The sequence below is a fragment of the Ipomoea triloba genome, chromosome 8 (genome assembly GCF_003576645.1).
Source record: "Ipomoea triloba cultivar NCNSP0323 chromosome 8, ASM357664v1".
NCBI classification, from domain to species: Eukaryota; Viridiplantae; Streptophyta; class Magnoliopsida; order Solanales; family Convolvulaceae; genus Ipomoea; species Ipomoea triloba.
This window is the reverse complement of record NC_044923.1, coordinates 20,587,090-20,596,366: the sequence shown is the minus strand read 5'-3', so window position 1 is coordinate 20,596,366 and position 9,277 is coordinate 20,587,090.

Here is a 9,277-nt window from a genome sequence, read left to right as displayed (position 1 = left end):
TGACCTAATCTCCGATGCCATAACATGGAGGAGTTCTCACTATTACTTGATCTTTTGGAACCGGAATGAACATGCAATGAACTGTAAGTGGTATTGTCTTGTAAATGAAAACGATAAAGACCATCAAACATTGTACCGTATCCAACACAAGTTGATTTATTAAAAATATCAAAACACTTGTCTTGAAAATTAAAGGAAAAACCCAACAGCACAAGTCGTGAAATTGAAATCAAGTTTCAGGAGAAACTTGGTACAAAAAATGTCTTATTCAGAACCAAAACAAAACCACTACTTAGAACCAGCTTGCATGTTCCAATTGCTTCCACTTGCGACCCCATCTTGTTTCCTGATAAGATAATCCGCTCATTTCCCACCGGCTTCCTCAGATTTTGCATTCCCTGTAAAGAGTTTGCAATGTGGATTGTTGAACCAGAATCAATCCACCAAGTATTAGTGTTAACTTCAGACATATTAGATTCATAACAAACGAATGAGGATAGATTATCTTTCTTCTCGACCCACTTCTTGTACTTGATGCAATCTTTCTTCATGTGTCCCTTCTTTTTACAGAAGAAACACTTATGCACCTTCTTTATATCAGCTTGAGGTGGAATGTTTCCTTTCCCCTTAGCCTTAGAAGTGGAACCTCGAGATTTGCCAGATTTAGACTTGTCTCGTGCCATAGCCAGCATAGCAGTTTCACCCATCTCCATCACCAATCTACCTTCTTCTTGAACACACATGGTCATTAAATCATTTATAGACTATTTTTCCTTATGTGTGTTGTAAGATATTTTGAAAGGTCCGTACGATGATGGTAGGGTGTACAAAGCATAGTACACAAGAAAATCATCTGACATATCTACCCCAAGAGTCTTAAGTTGAGCCATAATGTCACGCAATTCCATGATGTGCTCACGCACACCTTTGACGGAAGTGAGACGAAGATAGGAGAATCTCATGATGAGGGTGCTTGCCAAAGCCTTTTCTGAAGTGATGAACTGGTCGTCAATAGCCTTGAGCAATGCTCGGACATCCTTATGCTTTTCACTAACGGAACCCCGAATCCCATTAGATATTTTCGCCTTGATGTACATTGTGCTGAGCCGATTGGATCTATCCCATCGCTCATATAACGCAACCTCATCTTGGGTACTTTCTTTAGTGGGAACTTGCGGTTTCTCATTGTGAATAGCGTAGTCCCTAGATTAAGAAGAATGGTTTCCTTCCATATCTATTAGGTGTCGCCCCTAAGTTCAGGAACTTCGATGTTCAAATCTGTGTGAGTAACGGATTGAGATGCTGTAAAGGTAAAGGTTTGGATTAGAATTTTGAGGCATAGATAGAACTGAATTGCATACATTACCAATGTAAATGATGCATATCCAAGATCCGAATGCCATAAAAATTGCCTGTGGGCTAAATTTTTACGCAGAATGGACCTTGTAAAATTAGAATAGAAATGAGATGCGTACAAGGTTTAATTTCTATTCTCAATGTTAAAAAACTATTAAAAACTATATGCCGACACATAATTGCTTGTGGGCTAAATTATGGTCATAGTTTGGTATTTTAGCCTGATCAATCATATTAATATAACAAAATTGCCTGTGGGCTAAATTTCATTATATTAAGTATAATTAATCACAATTTATGCCTAAACTTTTATGCGATTTGGAAAAACTTGATGCACAATATTAATTAAATTAAGGATGTTGTGGCTACTCTTTAATCAACTAAAATTGTGCAAAGGCTCATTAAAAACCAAATTATGCAATTAACATGATATGCAAAGGCTCATTAAAAACCAACTCCCAAGTATACTCCCAAGAAAAGGCAAAACAAATTATGCAATTAACATGATATGCAATTCCCAAGTATACTCCCAAGAAAGTTGGTTGAGCTAAGGCTCATTAAAAACCAACTCCTTAGACTGTAATACCATGTATTTAATTCAAGCCTTAAACCCCGGTAATTAATTCTACTGTGTAATTAATTTAATTTAATTGGGCTCCGACCTTTTTATAGATATATATATTTTTCCATCCGGAATTATTTATTTATTCCAAGGCCCAATTTCCTTGAATTAATTTTGTAAGGGATGTTCTTTAATTGGACCCTTTCCATCCCTTACAAGTATATTAATTATGTAATGACCCGATCATTGGAAGGGCCATATTTATATCCATTAAATTAATATTGGGTATGGATGACCCATTTCTTATAAATGAACCTATGTCTTGTTTTAATACCCTAATATGATACATACATGATATATGTGATGATTTTCCCTACTCATATAAAAGTCTTGTACTTACAACCTTAGCTCTCTTTCCTTTTCCTGCAAAATACATTTCTTCCTACTCCTTTCACCTCTAATAACCCTAAGCATATCCTACACTTCATCCTTCAAGATTTCAAGTCAAGATTGCTCTTTTAGGGTCTATAGCACTTGGGTAAGTATTTATCCTTAGGAAGATATCTTTTATCATCTTATTTTCATAGTCTTTTATGAGTTCTCATTATATTCTTTTGGGGATCTTCCTTGGGAAAAAGATAATCAAGAAGGAGGTGGTGCCTTGTGAGGTGTATTGAGGATTGCTTGGTTGAGAAGAGCTCCAAGAGGTAACCATCCATGTCTCACTAAACCTACTTTCACTCATAATCTATATATATGATTTGGTGTTGGAATCCTGTGAATTTCTTGGGGTTATAGCCTTGTTTGATGGTCTGTGAACCTTTATTTGTAGATTGTTGGACTTGTGTTCATCATCCTTTGTATCTAGATGTGTATGAGTAGTAATTCTTGTTATGGATTTCATGATTTATTGGCTTCTAAGATGTGTAATCTGTGTATCCTGAGCATGATTTGTATTCTGGAATGATTCATCGTTATTTTGTTCCGATTCTGGAATATGTGCGTTGGGGGTGCACTTACGGTGCACATTGGCGGTATAATGTGTCCCGCCAATGTGTTCCGCAAGTGTAAGGGCGGAATGGTGTGGCAGAGAGGTGTGTACCGTGAACCTCTTCCGTGTCTTCTTGCGGTGCAGTTCAGCGGGCCAGGTTGTTCCGCCGCTGTGTTCCGTTAGTTCAATTGGTATTCTGCTTCAGTGTCTATTTTGAGGTCTTTGAACTCTGTTTGATTCCTTTTGATTCTGGAATGTGTACTAAGCATCTTGTTGAGTATTCCACCTTGATTCTTGAGTATTTATTCATGATCTTTGGACATTTATCTTGATCTCTTGAGTTAGTATCATTGGCTTATTCCTTGATTATTATCCTGAGTATGCACTGTGTTCATATTGTGAGATGAACACTGTTGGTGGGTGATTGCTGTGGGTGAATCTGAGTTGGTATGTGGGGATCTTGAGTCCTTATGAGCATTTCTTATCTTGTTGAATCTTGGGTAACCTTGGGTATTTAGTTGGTGGAATGATGGTCTATTTGTGGTTGATATTGGGAGGGTATTGTATGCCTCCGTATTTGTGCCCGTGTGCCTCTGTGATTGGGAATTGGGTACCTTTGTGATAACCGGCTTGTGTGCCTCTGTGATAATGGGCTTGTGTGCCTCTGTGATGATGGGCTCGTATGCCTCTGTAGTCCGGCTTATTGCCTCCGTGTTGTGATATGGATATGGTGGTGGGTCTTATGGTTATTATTGTGATTTGGGGATGGTGGTTTGATGCTTATCTTTGGTATAATGGTTGGATTGGTTTCCTTGTGGTCATTTGGTTGAGGTTGTACCTCAGTTGGTATCTGTTATTCTTTGATATGTCGGTTTGGTTGGTTCCTTTGTGTTTATTCTGTTGGAGTTGTGATTCAGTTGGTACCTTGTGTATAGACTTGATGTCTTACGCATTCGTTATTGGATGTTGGTTTCATTGGAAGAGTCTTGGTTTGTGACTTATTCAGCTTATTGTTGTTGAGTCTCTGATTTAAATAAAGAACAGTTCGTTGGTGCGTATATTCTATATGTGTGTGTAAACCTATTTACAAACTCGATTATATTATGTATCTTCTCACGAGTGTGAGTGGTAGGTTGCTTAGCATTCTTTTGCTAATGGTTTCTTAAACTGTTTTCCAGGTATGCCATAGTCTGAGCTGAGAGCGCAATAGAGCTAGTCTCCCTTTGTTATGCTTAGACTAGTTTTTGTATTAGACTTGTTGGCTTGTGAGCCTCAGAGATGGATTATGTTTTGACATTTACCTTTGTTTTACCCTTTTGGATTGAAGTTATGGATTTTTAGCCTGTGCACCTAGGGTGGATTGTACCTAGGTGTGGCATGACACCCTTAAGGTTTTATATATGCTTCCGTTATGCTATGTTTAGTTTCTGAGATTTATAGCTTTTGTGTTTAAGTTATGTCTATCTCAGCGAAAAGAAAGTTGGGGTGTCACATAGACAGAGTAGGATTTCAAGGGAATTTGCAGCACATTGGCTATTTTCAAGTTTTCTTCCCAAGAAACTTTCCTCGGGTCATGCAATTTCGCATTATAGCAAAATTGTTCTGAAGGTGTTATTCAAAACTTTAATGTTCACGGTTTGGAAAAGGCTTTAAGGATAGGTGAACTTTTGAACATAATGTAATAACCTTCAAGCACTACCGTAGTTGTACTGAACTATATATACTAAGTAATATGCTAAAGTCCAATATCCTAAGAAATTTCACTAATTCCTAAATATGTTTTTCTAAGGCATAATATAAATTGCATAATTAAAAACTAAAAATTATGCTTATTGGACATAAAACGCATATTACAAAAATATAAATTTCATATTAAATAACAAATTGCATAAAACATGGTAACAATTTAACAATTATGAACATATTAAATAATAAAATTTAAATTCAATTTGCAATTTGAATGAAAATTTCTTTAAAAGACTATATAATTTTCAAACTCTATCAAATATCAATTTGAATAAAGAACATGGTTGCAGTAGGCGCTAGGCGCTAGGCGCTAGTCGGGCGGTAGACTAGCGCCTAACACCTAAGCGGTCTAGGCGGTACTTAGGCGGCGACCTATAAAAACAAAAAATTAATTCATGTGTGTGGGTGTATGTCATATATTATATTATATATATTATATATATCTCTCTTACTTCTCTTACTTATATAAATAAATAAATTTAAATATATATAAATATAATAATAAAATTAACAAGGCCGACTCACTCGAGTTAACTCAGCTAACTCTGTCGAGTTGGGCGAGTTAACTCGGCCAAATTCGGCCCAGTCGGCCGAGTTAGGCGCTAGGCAGCCGGCCACCTAGGCGGACGCCTAGAGAGCAATTCGCCTCGGTCTAGGGGCGCCTAGCGCCTAGACGGGGATTTTTGCAACAGTGATAAAGAATATATGAACAATGCAAATTGTAGGCCCAAAATAATTAAACAAATATATATACATATAATAAACAAGGATAGTATATTAAAAGGCCCAAAATAAACAGAGTATAAATAGAACAAACAAGCCCAAAACAGATTTTTTTGTAAAGGAATGGGCCAGGCCCATTCGGCCATACCCGGCCCAACTACAATATCAACACTTTAACAAATCAAACAGCAAAAAGAAAAACTAACAAAACCTAGCACGCAGTAGATTGAAGCCGACAAATCAGAAGGGGAAGACATCGCCAAATCGAACGGGAAACACCTATCAAAGCCGACGTACGCCGCTCGCCATCTTCACCTTCGACCCAACGCCGCCGCCCCTTCGCCTTCTCCGGCCGCATCGTCAATCCGCGACCACCAGGACAGTGTCGGCTCCGGAGAAAGAGAGAGAGAGAGAGAGCGGCGATTCAAGACCGGGAAGCCCAGCCCTGCGACCGCCTTCTCGCCTCGTCGCCTCCCACCGTCCGCCAGCCTCGCCGTTGCCCGAAAAAACAGCGATCGACAATCGCCAGAAACCAGCGTCGCCGCCACTCTCCACTGCACCGAAGATGAAGGCACAACCCCGACCAACCGAGCCCAAAAACTGCAATTAAAGTGCCCAGGTATTTTTTTTAATGGTGATAGGGATAAAATCTCGGTCTACGTATCCCGACCTCCCAAGCTGTGTGCCTAGTTAGGGGTTAACCAGACCCTCCGAATCCTCCTCCCGATCTGACCAGGCCGGGCATCCCTGCGCTCCGGGCTGCAGTAAGGGCCTTCGCGGAGGTTCGAACCAGGGACCCCGCGCCCGCGTACCCATCCGCGAGCGCGTTGGACCGACAACGTGACCAGTGCATGTCTGCCACGCGTCCTACATGCCGCCAGACCGGAAATCCTACTGAAGCCACTATAAAAGGCGCATTTAATGCGGTAAAGATGACTTTTTGGCTATTCCTCTCAATACAGTAGCTAAAGAGACCGGGAACCTCTGACCCACTGTCACGTAGCTCGGTCACCCCTAGGGTATTGTACCTTATACCCAATACAATATTAATTCAGTATTCTTTCCGTATTTTGCTGTATCAAATGGTTTTGCCGATTCTTCACTGCACCGGTGACCCGAACAGTCACCGGCCAGAACCTCCAAGGAGAAACCAATTTTTTTTTTAATTCGAAAAAATAGTATATATACAAATATATGCGTAAGATATAGAGTATTTGTATATATTTCTCAATTGCACAGAGTGCAAAATATCACAGTTCATATACCCACGAAATTATACACTTATATGCATTCATACATCTATTTTCAATCATATGATATAATTAATGACTGCTTACAAGATATATAGATATTCAAGAAAAATCATATTGCATATTATATTCTTTAAAATACAAATCATGCAATATCAACAACTAGGTAGAGATTAACTTGCTCTGATACCAAATGTAAGAATATAACGAAATTAGACAAACCCCCAGCCATAGTGTCCTTAAGATTGCCTTTGTTTGAAGCTTGTTGATAGTGTTGGTTGTGTGGTAGATTCCTGCAGAGTGTCTCCCACTTGCTCTCAAGTTTTAGTATAGATGGTGTAAGCAGTAACCTGAGCAGTGGGGGACCTATTCTTATATAGCCTATTGAACCATCAATATAGGCCTTTGTAACGGTTATAACAACAACCGTTACAATCTCTGATTTAATGGTACCACATTATGGTCATTGAAGACCATAATTGCACCATATTCAAATAGAAAATGTTATAGTACAATCACTCGGTGGATGAGTTGGCATTGATACTTGGACTACATACCCGGGAGGAAATGAGCTTACCCTACTTCTAAAGGTTCCATGTGGATTTTGATTGTGATAAGGATGCCGCCGCTTATTGGGGTCACATCACGAATGGTGCGTCGTACACCTCAAGTAACTTGAAAGCGAGGAAGATCAAGCAAAACCATCTCAAGGCAATCCGACTTGCTCTAGCAATCAACTTGTCGGGAAGAAAAACGAATTTGAACAAAGCCTACAGACAAGATCTATTTTACATGTGGAGCATGGAAAAGGAGGAGAATGTGAACATGGGGGTCAAAGTAAAGAGATGACTCGGTGCTCAAAACAAGCCAAACGTCCAATCCGTCTTCATAGGACCATTGGTCACGAAGTTGTGTTTAGGCATAGGGCTTGATACGGATCTCGCGGGAGAGACTTTTATGCCATGAATCTCAAGTTGGGAGGAGATGCACCGTTTAGTGATGAGGAGGATGAAGAAGGAGAAGGAAATGAGGAAGAGAATCAAGAAGAACAAGGTCAAGGAGGAGCGAGCACTCAATATGGTGGTCCAACAATGATGGATTTGGAAACAATTAGAGCCTTCCACATGCAACTACATCAAGAACAAATGGCATATCTTCAAGCGCAAAGCTTAAGACAAGATGAAGCCATTGCAAGAACAAGGTAGGCGGTGGAGCATAATACACGAATGATCGAGGCGCTCCAAGCTCAACTAGCAAACCAATTCCACCCACAATCATTCGGAGACCAATGAAGAGGCTACCACCCCAAGGCAAAAAGAAGAGAAGGATTTGAAAAAGAAAAACAATGATTTGTGACGTTTGATTGAGATGTCCCGCTAAACATTAGGTTTCATACGCGTGGGGTTCCGCTTTAAATTTCTTTACTTTCATGCATTTACCGCTTTCTAGACTAATTGCTTTACTTTATGCACTTTAATTACTTGCACTTTAATATTTGGATTTTTAATGCTTTACATTTGAAATGTTCTTTAGTTTGTTTTACTTTAGTGTATGTTTAATGTTCTATTAGCTCGTTATTGTTTTCTTGTTGCATTTGAGTCGGGCTAAAGACGTTAAACGTGGCGCTCTTGGGAGGCACCCCAAGCTTTATGGAAAATGAAAAAAAAAACAAAGAGAGAGAAAAAATGAGAAAGGTAGGAAAAAAAAAAAGAAGAAGAGAGAATAGGAATAAATGAATAGCTTTCCTATTGCACCTTGAATGTTTATATGCTAACCAATGTTGTGTGTAGCATTGATGACGGAGGTCATTCATTGTTGAAAGCTAAAGTGTGGAAAAAGGGATGCATACCTGGTTGTAACCTCTTATCCCTTTTACATTTCATGCCCCGTTTTCAATTTTAAAGTGTGAAAATATGTGTAGTTTTGCATAGTATTTTACTCAAATGATAAGCATGACATTCTATGTTTCACAAAAGGATATTTGTTGTAACCCCACACCCCATAGACACTTTTAAAGTGTGGAAAGGGGGTTGTTTTATTTGATTGATTAGACCCGTGCTCCTTTGATCCGCTTAGTCCTCAAAGTAACATCGAGGACGATGTTTGGTTTAAAGTGTGGAACGGACGCACTTTGTGCTTAATTGTTTGATTGCTTAAATTGGTCTTGTGGTCATTATGAATGGGTGTGCTTGCCATTTGGAGAGTGAGTCATTGTTTGTGCTATCTAGGAAGAGGTTTGACTAGATGCCAATTAAATTTTTTATTCTTGAAATATCTTTGGGAAGTTACCTTTTTGCACCCATGAAGTGTTTAGAACCAAGTATGTTTACATTCTTGCATGCTTGCATGATGATCACCTCTTATTTCGTTAGGACCTTAGTCAAGGATCTCTCGAAGTGGGAGTGTACACCTCTTAATTTGAAAAAGATATTGTAAGCGAAACCCAGAATTGAATTAACCTTGGTAGGGCATGGGGCAAAAGGTGAGCCTATTGGTGAGCATTAGAGAGAAAAATCCCTAATCCTAAGAAAAAAGGGCAAGAGGGTTTGTATGGTGAAAGAGTTGAAAAGGCAAAAGACCACTTCTAGAGGTAAAAACCGAGGGAAGCCGTCTTGCTAGGATTGGGCAACCATTGCACCGTCTTCGAAC